Genomic DNA, 17,947 nt, shown 5'->3' with positions numbered 1-17,947 from the left:
CACTTTTCCCGCACAATTTGCATAATATAAACTAACCATGCTTAGGTAGTTTGAACGACGCGTTAGAGCAACTTGCGACGCGACATAAGCATGGTAATCGAAACGACGCGTTAAAGAGACTTACACTTTGCGTAATATATACAAACCATGCTAAGGTAATCGGACCGGCGCGTTAAAGAAACTTGAGACGCGACATACTAATCAAGCGTCATTTTTCACGCACACTTTGCGTAATAAAACCTAACCATGCATAGTTATTCGGAACGACGCGTTAAAGAGACTTGTTACCCGAAATAAGCATGGTAACCGAAACGACCCGTCAAAGAGACTTGAGACACGACATACTAATCTAACGTCCCTTTTTACGCACACTTCGCGTAATATAATCTAACCAAGCTTAGGTAATCATAATGACGCGTTAAAGAGACTTGAGACGCGACATACTAATCTAGCGTCACTTTTTACGGACACTTTGCGTAATATAACCTAACCATACTTAGGTAATCGGAACGACGCGTTAAAGAGACTTGCGACGCGACATACTAATCTAGCGTCACTTTTCCCGCACACTTTGCATAATATAACCTAACCATGCTTAGGTTATCGGAACGACGGGTTAGAAAGACTTCTCACGCGACATGTAAATCTATTGTCACTTTTAACACACACTTTGCGTTATGTAACCTAACCATGCTTAGGTAATCATAACGACTCGTTAAAGATACTTGAGATACGTCATACTAATCTAGCATCACTTTTTACGCACTCTTTGTGTAATATAATCTAACCATGTTTAGGTAATCGGGACGACGAGTCAAAAAGACTTGAGACGCGACAGACTACTCTATTGTCACTTTTCACGCACAGTTTGCATAATATAAACTAACCATGCTTAGGTAATTGGAACGACGCGTTAGAGAGACTTGTGACGCGACATAATCATGGTAATCGAAACGACGCGTTAATGAGACTTTAGATGCGACATACTAATCTAGCGTCATGTTTCACGCACACTTCGTGTAATTTAACCTAACCATGCTTAGGTAATCGGACCGACGCATTAAAGAGACTTAAGACGCGACATACTCTATTGTCAATTTTCACGCGACGCATTAAAGAGACTTGAGACGCGTCATACTCTATTGTCACTATTCGTGCACACTCTGCGTAATATGACCGAACTATGCTTAGGTAATAGGAACGAGGAGTTAAGCATGGTAATCGAAACGACGCGTTAAAGAGACTTGAGACGCGACATACTAATCTAGCATCACGTATCACGCACACTTTGCGCAATATAACCTAACCATGCTTAGGTAATCAGAACAATGAGTTAAAAACACTTGAGATGCGACATACTAATCTATTGTCTCTTTTCACGCACAGGTAGTTTGAACGACGCGTTAGAGCGACTTGTGACGCGACATAAGCAGGATAATCGAAACGACGCATAAAAGAGACTTTGACGCGACATACTAATCTAGCGTCATTTTTCACGCACACTTTGCGTAATATAACCTAACCATGCTAAGGTCATCGGACCGGCGAGTTAAAGAGACTTGAGACGCGACATACTAATCAAGCGTCATTTTTCACGCACACTTTGCGTAATTAACCTAACCATGCTTAGGCATTCGGAACAACGCGTTAAAGAGACTTGTGCAGCGACATAAGCATGTTAACCAAAACGACCCGTTAAAGAGACTTGAGACGCAACATACTAATCTAGCGTCACGTTTTACGCACTCTTCGCCTAATATAACCTAACCATTCTTAGGTAATCATAATGACGCGTTAAAGAGCCTTCAGACGCGACATACTAATCTAGCGTCACTTTCTACGTACACTTTGCGTAATATAACCTAATCATACTTAGGTAATCAGAACGACGCGTTAAAGAGACTTGCGATGCGACATACTAATCTAGTGTCACATTTCACGCACACTTTGCGTAATATAACCTAACCATGCTTAGGTTATTGGAACGACGCGTTAAAAAGGCTTCTGACGTGACATGTTAATCAATTGTCACTTTTAACACACACTTTGCGTTATGTAACCTAACCATGCTTATGTAATCGGAACGATGCGTTAAAGAGACTTGAGAAACGTCATGCTAATCTAGCAAAACGTTTTATGCATGTTGTGCGTAGTATAACCTAGACATGCTTAGGTAATCGGAACTACGCGTCAAAAAGACTTGAGACGCGACAGACTAATATATTGTCACTTTTCATGCACAGTTTTCGTAATATAAACTAACCATGCTTAGGTAATTGGAACGACGCGTTAGAGAGACTTGTGAGGCGACATAAGCATGGTAATTGAAACAACGCGTTAAAGAGACTTTAGATGCGACATACTAATCTAGCGTCATGTTTCATGCACACTTTGCGTAATATAACCAACCATGCTTTGGTAATCGAACGGACGCCTTAAAGAGAGTTTAGGGGCGACATACTAATCAATCGTCAATTTTCAAGCACACTCTACGTAATATGACCTAACTATGCTTAGGTAATCGGAACGAGGGGTTAGAGAGACTTGTGCCACGTCAGAAGCATGGTAATCGAAACGATGCGTTAAAGAGACTTGAGACGCGACACATTAATCTAGCGTCACCTTTCACGCAAACATTGCGTAATATAACCTAACCATGCTTAGGTAATCGAAACAACCTGTTAAAGAGACTTGTGACTCGACATAGTAATCTAGCATCACTTTTAACGCACACTTTCCGTAATATAGCCTAACCATACTTAGGTAATCGGAACGACGCGTTTGAGAGACTTGTGACGCGACATAAGTATGGTAATCGAAACGACGTGTTAAAGAGACTTGGGACGCGACATACTAATCCAGCGTAACTTTTCACGTACAGTTTGTGTAATATAACCTAACCATGCTTAGGTAATCGGAACGATGCGTTAAAGAAACTTGTGACGCGACATAGTAATCTAGCGTCACTTTTAACGCACACTTTGCGTAATATAACCTAACCATGCTTAGGTAATCGGAACTACACGTTAAGCGACATAAGCATGTTAATCAAAACGACGCGTTAAAAAGACTTGAGACACGACATACTAATCTAGGGTCACTTTTCACGCACACTTTTTGCAATATAATCTAAAACCTAACCAAGATTAGGTAATATGAACGACGAATTAAAAAGACTTTAGACGCGATATACTAATCTATTGTAACTTTTAACGCACACTTTGCGTATTATTACCTAACCATGCTAAGGTAATTGGAACGGCACGTTAAAGAGGCTTGAGACACGACATACTAATATATCATCACTTTTTACGCACTCTAACCATTCTTAGGTAATCGGAACGACGAGTCAAAAAGACTTGAGATGCAACATACTAATCTATTGTCACTTTTCATGCACCCTTTGCGTAATATAAACTAACCATGCTTAGGTAATTGGAATAATGCGTTAGAGAGACTTGTAACGCGACATAAGCATGGTAATCAAAATGACGCGTTAAAGAGACTTTAGATGCGACATACTAATCTAGCGTCATGTTTCACGCACATTTTGCGTAATATAACCTAACTATGCTTAGGTAATCGGATCGACGCATTAAAGAGAGTTGAGATGCGACATACTAATCTATTATCAATTTTCACACACACTCTGCGTAATATGATCTAACTATGCTTAGGTAATCGGAACGAGGGGTTAGAAAGACTTGCGACATGATAGAAGCATGGTAATCGAAACAACGCGTTAAAGAGAATTGAACGACATACTAATCTAGCGTCACGTTTCACGCAAACTTTGCGTAATATAACCTAACATGCTTAGGTAATCTGAACGACGAATTAAAGAGACTTGTGACGCGACATACTAATCTAGCGTCACTTTTCACGCATACTTTGCGTAATATAACCTAACCATGCTTAGGTAATCGAAACAACGCGTTAAAGAGACTTGTGACTCGACATTGTAATCTAGCGTCACTTTTAACGCGCACTTTCCGTAATATAGAAAAACCATGCTTAGGTAATCGGAACGACTCGTTAGAGATACTTGTGACGCGACATAAGCATGGTAATCAAAACGACGCGTTAAAGAAACTTGAGACGCGACATACTAATCTAGCGTCACTTTTCACGCACACTTTGGGTAATATAACCTAACCATGCTTAGGTAATCGGAACGATGCGTTAAAGACACTTGTGACGCGACATAGTAATCTAGCGTCACTTTTAACGCACACTTTGCGTAATATAACCGTTTGTGAGGTAATGGGAACGACACGTTAGAGAGACTTGTTACGCGACATAAGCATGGTTATCGAAACGACGCGATGAAGAGACTTGAGACACGACATACTAATCTAGCGTCACTTTTTACGCGGAGCGACGCGTTAAAACGACTTCAGACGCGATATACTAATCTATTGTAACTTTTAACGCACATTAACACAACAAACTAATATATCATCACTTTTAACGCACTCTTTGCGTAATCTAATATGCAGGTAATCGGAACGACACGTTAAATAGACTTGAGATGCGACATACTAATCTATTGTCACTTTTCAAGCACACATTGCGTAATATAAACTAACCATGCTCAGATAGTTTGAACGACGCATTAGAGCGACTTGTGACGCGACATAAGCATAGTAATCGAAACGACACATTAAAAAGACTTTAGACGCGATATTCTAATCTAGCGTCATTTTTCACTTACACTTTGCGAAATATAACCTAACCAAGCTAAGATAATAGGATCGACGTTTTAAAGAGACTTGTGACGTGACATAGTAATCTAGCGTCACTTTTAACTCACACTTTCCGTAATATAACCAAACGCTTAGGTAATCGCAACGACGCGTTAGAGAGAGACTTGTGACGCGACACATGCATGGTTGTTAAAACGACAAGTTACAAAAAGTTGAGATGCAATATACTAATCTAACGTTACTTTTCACACACACTTTGCATAATATAACCTAACCATGCTTAGGTAATCGAAACGACGCGCTAAAGAGACTAAAAATGCGACATATTAATCTAGTGTCACTTTTCACGCACATTTTGCGTAATATAACCTAACTATGCTTAGGTAATCGGAACAGTGCGCTAAAGAGACTTGTGAGGTGACATAAGCACGGTAATCGAAACGACGCGTTAGTGAGACTTGTGACACGAAAATAAGCATGGTTATTGAAACGACGCGTTAAGGAGACTTGAGACACGACATACTAATCTAGCGTCACTTTTCACGCACACTTTGCGTAATATAACCAAACCATGCTTAGGTAATCGAGACGACGCGTTCAAGAGAGACTTGAGATGTGACATACTAATCTAGAGTCACTTTTCACGCACATTTTGCGTAAAATAACCTAACCATACTTAGTTAATCAGAACAACGCGTTGAAGAGACTTGACACGCGACATATTAATCTATCGTCACTTTTCACGCACACTTTGCGTAATATAACCTAACCATGCTAAGGTAATCAGAACAACACGTTAGAGAGACTTGTGACACGACATACTAATATAGAGTCACTTTTCACGCACACTTTGTGTAATATAACCTAACCATGGTTAGGTAATCGGAACGACGCGTTAAACCGACTTGTGACGCAACATAGTAATCTTGCTTCACTTTTAACGCACACTTTCCATTATATAACCTCACCATGCTTAGATAATCGGAACGACACGTTAGGGAGACTCATTACGCGACATAAGTATGGTAATCTAAACGACGCGTTAAAGAAACTTCTGACTCAAAAAAGTAATATAACTTCCCTTTTTATGCACACTTTGCGTAATATACCCTAAAAATGCTTTGGTAGTCAGAACGACGCGTTAGAGAGACTTGTCCGCGACATAAGCATGGTTATCGAAACGACTCGTTAAAGAGACTTGAGAGGCGACATACTAATATAACGTCACATTTCACTCATACTTTGCGTAATATAACCTAAGCATGCTTAGGTAATCAGAACGGCGCGTTAGTGAGACTTGTGACGCGACATAAGCATGGTAATTTAAACGACGCGTTAAAGAGACTTGAGAGGCGACACGCTAATCTACCGTCATTTTTCATGCACACTTTGTGTAATATAACCTATCCATGCTTAGGTAATCGAAACGACGCGTAAATGAGACTTGAGTTGCGACATACTAATCTTGCGTCGCCTTTTCCGCACATTTTGCGTAATATAACCTAACCATTATTACTTAATCGAAACGACGCGATAATGAGACTTGAGACGCGACATACTAATCAATCGTCACTTTTCACGCGTACTTTGCGTACTACAACCCATGCTTAGATAATCGGAACGACGCGTTAAAGAGACTTGTGACACGACGTAAGAATGGTAATCGAAACGACTTGTTATAGAGACTTGAGATGCGACATACTAATCCATTGTCGCTTTTCACGAACACTCTTCGTAATATAACCAAATAATTTTTAGGTAATTGGAACGAGGCGATAGAGAGACTTGTGATGGTCGATAATCATGGTAATCGAAACAAAGTGTTAAAGAGACTTGTGACGCGACATAGTAATCTAGCATCACTTTTAACGCACACATTCCATAATATAATCTAACCATGCTTAGGTAATCAGAACGACGCGTTAGAGAGACTAGTGACGCGACATAAGCATGGTAATCAAAACGACGCGTTAAAGAAACTGTGACTCGACATAGTAATCTAGCGTCCCTTTTTACGCACACTTTGCGTAATATAACCTAACCATACTTAGGTAATCGGAACAACGCGTTAAAAAGACTTCAAACGCAAACTTACTAATCTAGTGTCACTTTTAAAACACACTTTGCGTAATATGACCTAACCATGCTTAGGTAATCGGAACAACGCATTAAAGAGACTTGAGACACGTCTTACAAATATAGAATCACTTTTTACGCACTCTTTGCGTGTAATATAACCTATAAATCCTTAGGTAATTGGAACGACGTGTTAAAGAGACTTGAGATGCGACGTACTAATCTAGCGTGACTTTTCACGCACACTTTGCGTAATATAACCTATCCATACTTAGTTAATTGGAACAACACGTTGATGAGACTTGAGACGCGACATACTAATCCAGAGTCACTTTTCACGCACATTTTGCGTAACCTAACCTATCCATACTTAGTTAATCGGAACAACACGTTGATGAGACTTGAGGTGCGACATACTAATCTAGCGTCACTTTTCAAGCACACTTTACATAATATAACCTAACCATGCTTAGGTAATCAAAACGACGCGTTAGAGAGACTTGTGACGCGACAGAAGCATGGTTATCGAAATGACGCATTAAAGAGACTTGAGACACGACAAACTAATCTACCGTCACTTTTCACGCACACTTTGCGTAATATAACCTAACCATGCTTAGTTAATCGGAACAACGCGTTAAAGAAACTTGAGACGCAACATACTAATCTAGCGTCACTTTTAACGCATACTTTGTGTAATATAACCTAACCATGCTTAGGTAATCGGAACGACGCATTGAAGTGACTTGTGACGCGGCATAGTACTCTACCGTAAAATTAACGCACACTTCGCGTAATATAACCTAACCATAATTAGGTAATCAGAACGACGCGTTAGAGAGACTTGTGATGCGACTTAAGAAGCATGGTAATCGAAACGACGCGTTAAAGAGACTTGAGACGCGACATACTAATCTAGAGTCACGTTTCACGCACACTTTGCGTAATATATATAACCTAACCACGCTTAGGTAATCAGAACGACGCGTTAAAGAAACTTGTGTTGCGACATAGTAATCAAGCGTCACTTATAATGCACACTTTGCGTAATATAACCAAACCATGCTTAGGTAATTGGAACTACTCGTCAAAAAGACTTGAAACGCGACATACTTATCTATTTCACTTTTCACGCACAATTTGCATATTATAAACTAACCATGCTTACGTAATTCGAACGATGCGTTAGAGTAACTTGTGACGCGAAATAAGAATGCTAATGAAACGATGCCTTAAAGATACTTGTGAATCGACATAAGTATGGTAATTGAAACGACGCGTTAAAGAGACTTGTGATGCGACATAGTAATCTAGAGTCACTTTTCACGCACACTTTGCGTATATAACCTAACCAATGCATAGGTAATCGAAACGGTGCGTTAATGAGACTTGTGACGGGACATACTAATCTAGCGTCAGTTTTAAGGCACACTTAGCGTAATATAACCGAACCATGCTTAGGTAATCGGAAGTGACGCGACATAAGCATGGTAATTGAAATGACGCGTAAAAGAGACTTGTGACGTGATATAATAATCTAGAGTCACTTTTCACGCACACTTTGCGTAATATAACCTAACCATGCATAGGTAATCGAAACATCGTTAATGAGACTTGTGACGCGACATACTAATTTAGCGTCACTTTTATGGCACACTTAGCGTAATATAACCGAACCATGCTTAGGTAATCGGAATGACGCGATAAAGAAACTTGTCACGCTAATAATCTAGCGTCACATTTCAAGCACACTTTGCGTAATATAATCCAACCATGCTTGGGTTATCTGAACGACGGTTAAAGAGACTTGTGACGCGCAATATACTAATCTAGCGACACTTTTTACGCACACTTTGCGTAATATAACCTAACCATGCTTAGGTAATCGGAACGAAGCGTTAAAGAGACTTGTGATGCGACATAGTAATCTAGCGTCACTTTTAACTCACACTTTCCGTAATATAACCAAACGCTTAAGTAATCGTAAAGACGCGTTAGAGAGACCTATGACGCGACATAATCATGTAATCGAAACGACGCGTTAGAGAGACTTTAGACGCGAGTTACTAATCTAGCGTCACTTTTCACGCACACTTTGTGTAATAACCTAACCATTATTAGGTAATCGGAACAACGAGTTAAAGAGACTTACGCAAAGTGTGCGTTAAAAGTGACGCTAGATTAGTATGTCCCGTCATAAGTCTCTTTAACGCATCGATCTGATTACCTAAGCATGGTTTGGTTATATTACACAAAGTGTGCGTGAAAAGGGACGCTTGATTTGTATGTCGCATCTCAAGTCTCTTTAATTCATCGTTTTCGATTATCATGCTAATGTCGCGTCACAAATGCATTAAAAGTGACGCTAGATTAATGTGTCGCATCAAAAGTCTCTTTAACGCGTTGTTCCGATTACCTAAGCATGGTTAGGTTAACTTATCACGCAAATTGTGCGTGAAAAGTGACGCTAGATTAATATGTCAGGTCTCAAGCCTCTTTAATGCGTCGGTAGGTTATATTACGCAAAGTGTGCGTGAAAAGTCATGCTAGATTATGTCGCGTCTCAGGTCCATTTAAAGAGTCGTTTCGATTACCATTCTTTGCGAAATATAACCTAACCATGCTTAGGTAATCGGAACGACGCGTTAAAGAGACTTGTGATGCGACATAGTAACCTAGCGTCAGTTTTAATTCACACTTTCCGTAATATTAACAAACGCTTAGGTAATCGGAAAGACGCGTTAGAGAGACTTGTGACGCAACATAATCATGGTAGTCGAAAGGACGCGTTAAAAAGACTTGAGACACGAGATACTAATCTAGCGTCACTCTTTTCGCACACTTTGCGTAATATAACCTAACAGTTCTTAGGTAATAGGAAAGGCGCGTTAGTGAGACTTGTGACGCGACATAAGCGTGGTAATTAAAACAACGCCTTATAGAGACTTGAGACGCGACCATACTAATCTAGCGTCACTTTTCACGCACATTTTACGTAATATAAACTAACCATACTTAGTTATTCGGAACGATGCTTTAATGAGACTTGAGACGCAACATAATAATCTAGCGTCACTTTTCACGCACACTTTGCATAATATAACCTAACCATGCTTAGGCAATCGAAACGACGAGTTAAAGAGACTTGAGACGCGACATACTAATCTAGCATCACTTTTCACACACACTTTGCATAATATAACCTAACCATGCTGAAGTAATCGGACCGACGCGTTAAAGAGACTTGAGACGCGTCATACTAATCTAGCATCACTTTTCATGCACCCTTTGCGCGATATAACCTAACCATGCTTAGGCAATCAAAACGACGAGTTAAAGAGACTTGAGACGCGACATACTAATCTAGCATCACTTTTCACACACACTTTGCATAATATAACCTAACCGTGCTGAAGTAATCGGACCGATGCGTTAAAGAGACTTGAGACGCGTCATACTAATCTAGCATCACTTTTCACGCACCCTTTGCGCAATATAACCTAACCATGCTTAGGTAATCGGAACAACGAGTTAAAAGACTTGTGACGCGACATACTAATCTAGCGTCACATTTCACGCACACTTATGCGTAATATAACCTAACTATGCTTAGGTAATCGGAACGACAAGTTAAAGAGACTTGTAACGCACCATACTAATCTAGCGTTACTTTCCACGCAAACTTTGCGTAATATAACCTAACCATGCTTAGGTAATCGGAACGACAAGTTAAAGAGATGATTTCAAGCACACTTTGTGTAATATAACCTAACTATGCTTAGGTAATCTGAACGACGGGTTAAAGAGACTTGTGACGCGACATACTAATCTCTTGTCACTTTTTATGCTCACTTTGCGTAATATAACCTAACCATGCTTAGGTAATCGGAACGACGCGTTAAAGAGACTTGTGAAGCGACATAATAATCTAGCGTCAATTTTAACTCACACGTTCCGTAATATAACCTAACGTGTTAGAGAGACTTGTGACGCGTTAAAGAGACTTGAGACGCGACATAAGCATAGTAATTAAAACAAAGCGTTAAAGAGACTTGAAATGGGACATACTAATGCGTCGCTTTTTACACACACTTTACGTAATATAACCTACGATGCTGAGGTAATTGGAACGACGCCTTAAAGAGACTTGAGACGCTACATACTAATCAAGGGGGTTGAGTGAGTCGAACAAGTGACACTAGATGACTTATGCATGGTATTTCATCAAAGTCAATTTAATGTCATCTAGTTTATAATTGAACATGTCCTTTGACTTGCGGCAACTCTATCTTGTATATAGGTGATTAGAGTTTGATACTCCTTATCCCTAGATCTTTCATGAGCTAGGATTGAGGGATGTGTTGGCTCTAATTAGTTGTATATCTATGGGTTTAACCTAGAGAGGATTCATCACTATGGATGAACGGAGATATGATTCTATGCTATCTCGAATTGTTCTTGATGGATGATAAAGTTGTTTCTAATAAAAGTCATATTTATCAAGAATAAGAATTGAGAGATGAGGTCATATGATCAAGACAAGCAGTGTTTGACTTAACTGTGACATTAGTCGAGATCAGAATCTTAGAAGAAGTGAATTTTGAGTGTACAGTAATTATGAACATTGGATCATAAAGAATGCATCGAAACATTCATCTCTATTTGGGGGTCGTGATATGTTGCTAGACGTCACTCACGATCTACGAGAATTAATAATTAATGGGATTTAATTATTTAATATAAGAAAGACGTTTCTTATGACTCTCATTGCCATATAGAAGTGAACCTAGTTAGTCACACACACTAGGGTGTGCAACCGATTGAGTTTACAAGAGATCGATTTCATATAGATACTAGCATATCTCAGAAATTAATCTAAGATGAAAAACGAGAACAAATTAGTCCCTAATTTGTAAGAGTTATAAATTAGTAGGAACCTAATTGTATTTTTTTCAAGTTAATGTGATTAGTAATTTGATGATGTCATGTGATGATGTCAGGTGATAGTGTCATGATGATGTCATGTGATGATGTCATGTGATGATTTTATGCATATGCTTGGTGTGTGACACCTAGCATGTGAGGTGTCAGATGGTTGCAACACCTATGCTTGGTGTGTGACACCTAGCATGTGAGGCGTCGTATGGTGGCAGCACCTTTACTTTGTGTGTGACACCTAGCATGTGAGGCGTCGTATGGTGGCAGCACCTTTACTTTGTGTGTGACACCTAGCATGTGAGGTGTTGGAGTTTCCTACAAACTCTTGCCGATAAATAGAGGTTGCCTTTGCTCATTCTCGACACCTTACTTAAGAGAGCATACTTGAAGGAATTCAAGTAGTCAGCAATCACGAAAAAGCTTGGCAAAGTTTTTCATACATCCGAGTAAAGACGTAACTGCGGCGAGAGTTTGATCTTAGGGTTGCTCGCAAGAGTAACTCTTACGGATTACTTCAAGGCGAGGATTCAGTTGGACGCATACTCGTGTGGACGAGCTTGAGGTTGTCGTACTATCGGGAGTACAAGAATCGTTGGAGAATCGACATAGGTATTCTTTTTATGATTTTTAGATGCGTGCTTTAATTACTAAATGATATGACGATCCATTTGTTATTGAAATATACGATCTGGACCCTCGAGTCCCGGTGCGCAAACATATATTACGCAAAGTATGCGTGAAAAGTGACGCTAGATTAGTAGGTCGCAAGTCTCTTTAACGCGTCGTTCCGATTACCTAAGTATGGTTAGGTTATATTACGTAAAGTGTACGTAAAAAGTGACGCTAGATTAGTATGTCGCGTCTCAAGTCTCTTTAACGCGTCAAGCATGGTTAGGTTATATTTCGCAAAGTGTGCGTAAAAAGTGACGCTAGATTAGTATGTCGCCTCTCTTTAACGGGTCGTTTCGATTACCATGCTTATGTCGCGTCACAAGTCTCTTTAACGTGTCGTTCCGAATACCTAAGCATGGTTAAGTTATATTACGCAAAGTGTGCGGGAAAAGTGACGCTAGATTAGTATGTCACGTAGTAACTCTCTTAACGCGTCAGTTCGATTACTTAGCATGGTTAGATTATATTATGCAAAGTGTGCGTGAAAAATGACGTTAGATTAGTATGCCGCGTATAAAGTCTCTTCGACGCATCGTTTCGATTACCGTGCTTATGTTGCGTCACAAGTTGCTCTAACGCGTCGTTCAAACTACCTAAGCATGGTTAGTTTCTATTACGCAAAGTGTTCCTGAAAAGTGACAATAGATTAGTATGTCCCGTCTCAAGTCTTTTTGACTCGTCATTCCTATAACCTAAGCATGGTTAGGTCATATTACGCAAAGAGTGCGTAAAAAGTAATGCAATATTAATATGTCGCGTCTCAAATCTCTTTAACGCGTCGTTTCGATTACCTTAGCATGGTTAGGGTTATATTACGCAAAGTGTGCGTTAAAAGTTGCAATAGATTAGTATGCCGCGTCTGAAGTCTTTTTAACGCGTCATTCCGATTACCTAAGCATGGTTAGGTTATATTACGCAAAGCGTGCGTGAAAAGTGACACTAGATTATTATTTCGTGTCTCAAGTCTCTTTAACGCCTCGTTTTGATTACTATGCTTATGTCGCGTTAAAGAGACTTGAGACTTGTGACATGACATACTAATGTGCGTGAACGGTATATTATGCAAAGTGTGCGTGAAAAGTTACGGTATATTAGTATGTCGTGTTACAAGTCTCTTTAACGCGTCGTTCTGATTACCTAAGAATGGTTAGGTTATATTACGTAAAGTGTGCGTTAAAAACGACAATTGATTAGTATGTCGTGTCTCAAGTCTTTTTAATGCGTCGTTCCGATTACCTAAGCATGGTTAGGTTATATTGCGCAAAGTGTGCGTGAAAAGTGACGCTAGATTAGTATGTCGCATCTTAAGTCACTTTAATGCGTCAATTCGACTACCATGCTTACGTCGCATCTCAAGTCTCTTTAATGCGTCATTTCATACTTATGTCGTATCACAAGTCTCTCTAACACGTCGTTCCATTACCTAAGCATGGTTAGGTTATATTACGCAAAGTGTCCGTGAAAAGTGACAATAGATTAGTATGCCGCGCCTCAAGTCTCTTTAACGCGTCATTCTGATTACCTAAGCATGGCTAGGTTATATTATGCAAAGTGTGCGTGAAAAGTGACGCTATATTAGTATGTCGCGTTACAAGTCTCTTTAATGCGTCGTTCAGATTACCTATGAATGCTTAGCTTATATTGCGCAAAGTGTGCGTGAAAAGTGACGTTAGATTAATATGCCGCGTCTCAAGTCTCTTTAACGCGTCGGTATGATTACCTAAGCATGGTTAGGTTAAAATACGTGAAGTGTGCGTGAAAAGTGACGCTAGATTAGTATGTCGCTTCTCAAGTCTCTTTAACAAGTCGTTTCGATTACCATGCCTATGTCGCGTCACAAGCCTCTCTAACGCGTCGTTCCGATTACCTAAGTATGGTTTGGTTATATTACGCAAAGTGTGCGTGAAAAGTGACGCTAGATTAGCATATCCCGTCTCAAGTCTTTTTAACCGTCGTTCCGACTACCTAAGCATGGTTAGGTTATATTATGTAAAGTTTGCTTGAAACGTGAAGCTAGATTAGTATTTCGCCTCTCAAGTCTCTTTAACGCGTGGTTTCGATTACCATGCTTATGTCGCGTCACAAGTCTTAAAATATTACTTGATGTTCATCATTCATATCATCGTCCTTTATATTTTTAATTTCTCTCCTCCGATATGACTCTCGATCGCTGTATTATTTATCTCAACATAATGATATTCATTATATTCTTCATCCTTGCGTACTCGTACGTTTCTTTCGTCTAACATGATTCTCTGTCATTTCATCCTTTATTCTGTTATGAGGATAAATATTGTATCCTTAAATATCGCCAGCGCATCGCATCTTAACTGCGCATACTCTCCGGCGATAACTCCCTATTATATTCTTCTTTAGCTCCACTAGCTTTGTTGCAATTAATCGTTAGCATGGCTTTATTCTGTTATTGGGGTTTCTTTTACAATTTTATTCTTATTTATTAAGAATCTTTTATTATTCGTCGCAGAGTTTCACATCTGAGTTCACTTATCAAATAAAAGATTTCCAACATAACCTTTCCATGATTGATTAATTTCAGCATATTCTTAACACCTTAAGAATAGATTCTATCACAATGTGATAAGGACAATACGTAGTAAATGAACGCTTAGTTGATAAGACACTTAGTTCAAATAAAACATATATATCTTTGCCATATGGATTAGTTCAACAAATATACGTGATTAAATGGCCCTAGGGCACATACTACTAACAACAAGTCTCTTTAACGCGTTGTTCCGATTACCTAAGCATGGTTAAGTCATATTATGCAAAGTGTGCGTGAAAAGTGACGCTAGATTAGTATGCCGGGTCATCACAAGTCTCTCTAACGCCTCATTCCGATTATCTAAGCATGGTTAGGTTATATTAAGCAAAGTGTGCGTGAAAAGTGACGCTAGATTAGTATGTCGGGTCACAAGCCTCTTTAACGCGTCGTTCCGATTACCTAAGCATGGTTAGGTTATATTACGCAAAGTGTGCGTAAAAAGTGATGAATAGATTAGTATGTCGCGCCTCAAGTCTCTTTAACACGTCTTTCTGATTACCTAATGGTTAGGTTATATTACGCAAAGTGTGCGTAAAAAGTTAAAATAGATTAGTATGTCGCGCCTCAAGTCTCTTTAACACGTCGTTTCGATTACTTAAGCATTGTTAGGTTATATTACGCAAAGTGTGCGTGAAAAGTTAAAATAGATTAGCATGTCGCGTCTTAAGTCTCTTTAATGCGTCTTTCCGATTACTTCAGCATGTTAGGTTATATTACGCAAAGTGTGCGTGAGAAGTGATGCTAGATTAGTATGTCCCGTCTCAAGTCTATTTAACGCGTCGTTTCGAGTACAATGCTTATGTCGCGTCACAAGTCTCTCTAAAGCGTCGTTCCGATTACCTAGCATGGTTAGGTTATATTACGGAAAGTGTGCATTAAAAGTGACGCTAGATTAGTATGTCGAGTCTCAAGTCTCTTTAACGCATCGTTCCGATTACCTAAGCATGGTTAGGTTATATTACGCAAAGTAAGCGTGAAAAGTGACGCTAGATTAATATGTCGCGTCATAAGTCTTTTGATCGCGTCGTTCCGATTACCTAAGCAAGGCTACGTTATATTACGCAAAGTGTGTGTGAAAAGTGACGCTAGATTAGTATGTCGCGTCTTAAGTCTCTTTAACCCGTTGGTCCGATTACTTCAGCATGGTTAGGTTATATTACGCAAAGTGTGCGTGAAAAGTGACGCTAGATTAGTATGTCGCATCTCAAATCTTTTTAACGCGGCGTTGCGATTACCTAAGCATGCTTAGGTTATATTACACAAAGTGTGCGTGAAAAGTGACGCTAGATTAGTAGGTCGCGTCACCAGTCTTTTTAACGCGTCGTTCCGATTACCTAAGCATGCTTAGGTTATATTACACAAAGTTTGCGTGAAAAGTGACGCTAGATTAGTATGTCGCGTCACAAGTCTATATATAGCGTTGTTCTGATTACCTATGCATGGTTAGGTTATATAACGCAAATTTTTTGTGAAAAATGACGCTAGATTAGTATGTCGTGTCTTAAGTCTCTTTAACGTGTCTATCCGATTACTTCAGCATGGTAAGGTTATATTACAAAAAGTGTGTGTGAAAAGTGATGCAATATTAGTATGTAGTGACCCAAGTCTCTTTAACGCGTCGTTCCAATTACCTAAGCATTTATATTACCAAAGTGTTTAGTATGTCGCGTCTCTAGTCTCTTTGACGCGTCGTTTCGATTAACATGCTTATGTCGTGTCACAAGTCTCTCTAACGCGTCGTTCCGATTACCTAGGCATAGTTTGGTTATATTATGCAAGTGTGCTTGAAAAGTAACAATAGATTAGTATGTCGCGCCTCAAGTCTCTCTAACCCATCGTTCCGATTACCTAAGCATGGCTAGGTTATATTACACAAAGTGTGCGTGAAAAGTGATACTATATTAGTGTGTCGTGTCACAAGTCTCTTTAACGCGTCGGTCTGATTACCTATGCATGGTTAGGTTTCATTACACAAGTGTGTGAAAAGTTACACTAGATTAGTATGTCGCGTCTCAAGTCTCTATAACGCGTCGTTTCGATTACCATGCTTATGTCACGTCACAAGTCTCTCTAACGCGTTGTTCCGATAACCTAACATAGTTAGGTTATATTACGCAAAGTGTGCGTGAAAAGTGACGCTAGATTAGTATGTTGCGTCTCAAGTCACTTACACGCGTTGTTTCGATTACCATACTTATGTCGCGTCACAAGTCTTTCTAACTCGTTGTTCCGATTACCTAAGCCTGGTTAGGTTATATTACACAAAGTGTGCGTGAAAAGTAAGGCTAGATTAGTATGTCGTGTCACAATTCTCTTAAACGCGTCGTTCTGATTACCTAAGCATTCTAGGTTTTATTAAGAAAACAGTGCGTGAAAAGTTACGCTAGATTAGTATGTCGCATCTGAAGTCTCTTTAACGCGTTAGGTTATATTACAAAAAATGTGCGTGAAAAGCGACGCTAGATTAATATGTTGCGTCTCAAGTCTCTATAATGCGTCGTTCCGATTACCATGCTTATGTCACGTCACAAGTCTCTCTAACATGTCCTTCCGGTTACCTAAGCATGGTTAGGTTATATTATGAAAAGTGACGCTAGATTAGTATGTCGCGTCAAAAGTGTCTTTAACACGTCGTTAGGATTACCTAATAATGGTTTGGTTATATTACGCACAGTGTGCGTGAAAACTGAAGTTAGATTAGTATGTCACGTTTCAAGTCTGTTTAACCCGTTAGTCCGATTACCTAAGCATGGTTAGGTTATATTACGCAAAGTGTGCTTCAAAAGTGACGCTAGATTAGAATGTCGCGTCTCAACTCTCTATAAATCGTTTCGATAACCATGCTTATGTCGCATAACAAGTCTCTCTAATGCGTCGTTCAGATTACCTAAGCATGGTTAGACTATATTATGCAAAGTGTGCGTGAAAAGTAACGCTAGATTAGTATGTCACGTCTCAAGTCTCTTTAACGCGTCGTTTCGATTAACAT

This window comes from Mercurialis annua, linkage group LG6 (genome assembly GCF_937616625.2).
Source record: "Mercurialis annua linkage group LG6, ddMerAnnu1.2, whole genome shotgun sequence".
Taxonomy (NCBI): Eukaryota; Viridiplantae; Streptophyta; class Magnoliopsida; order Malpighiales; family Euphorbiaceae; genus Mercurialis; species Mercurialis annua.
This window is presented reverse-complemented; position numbering follows the sequence as displayed.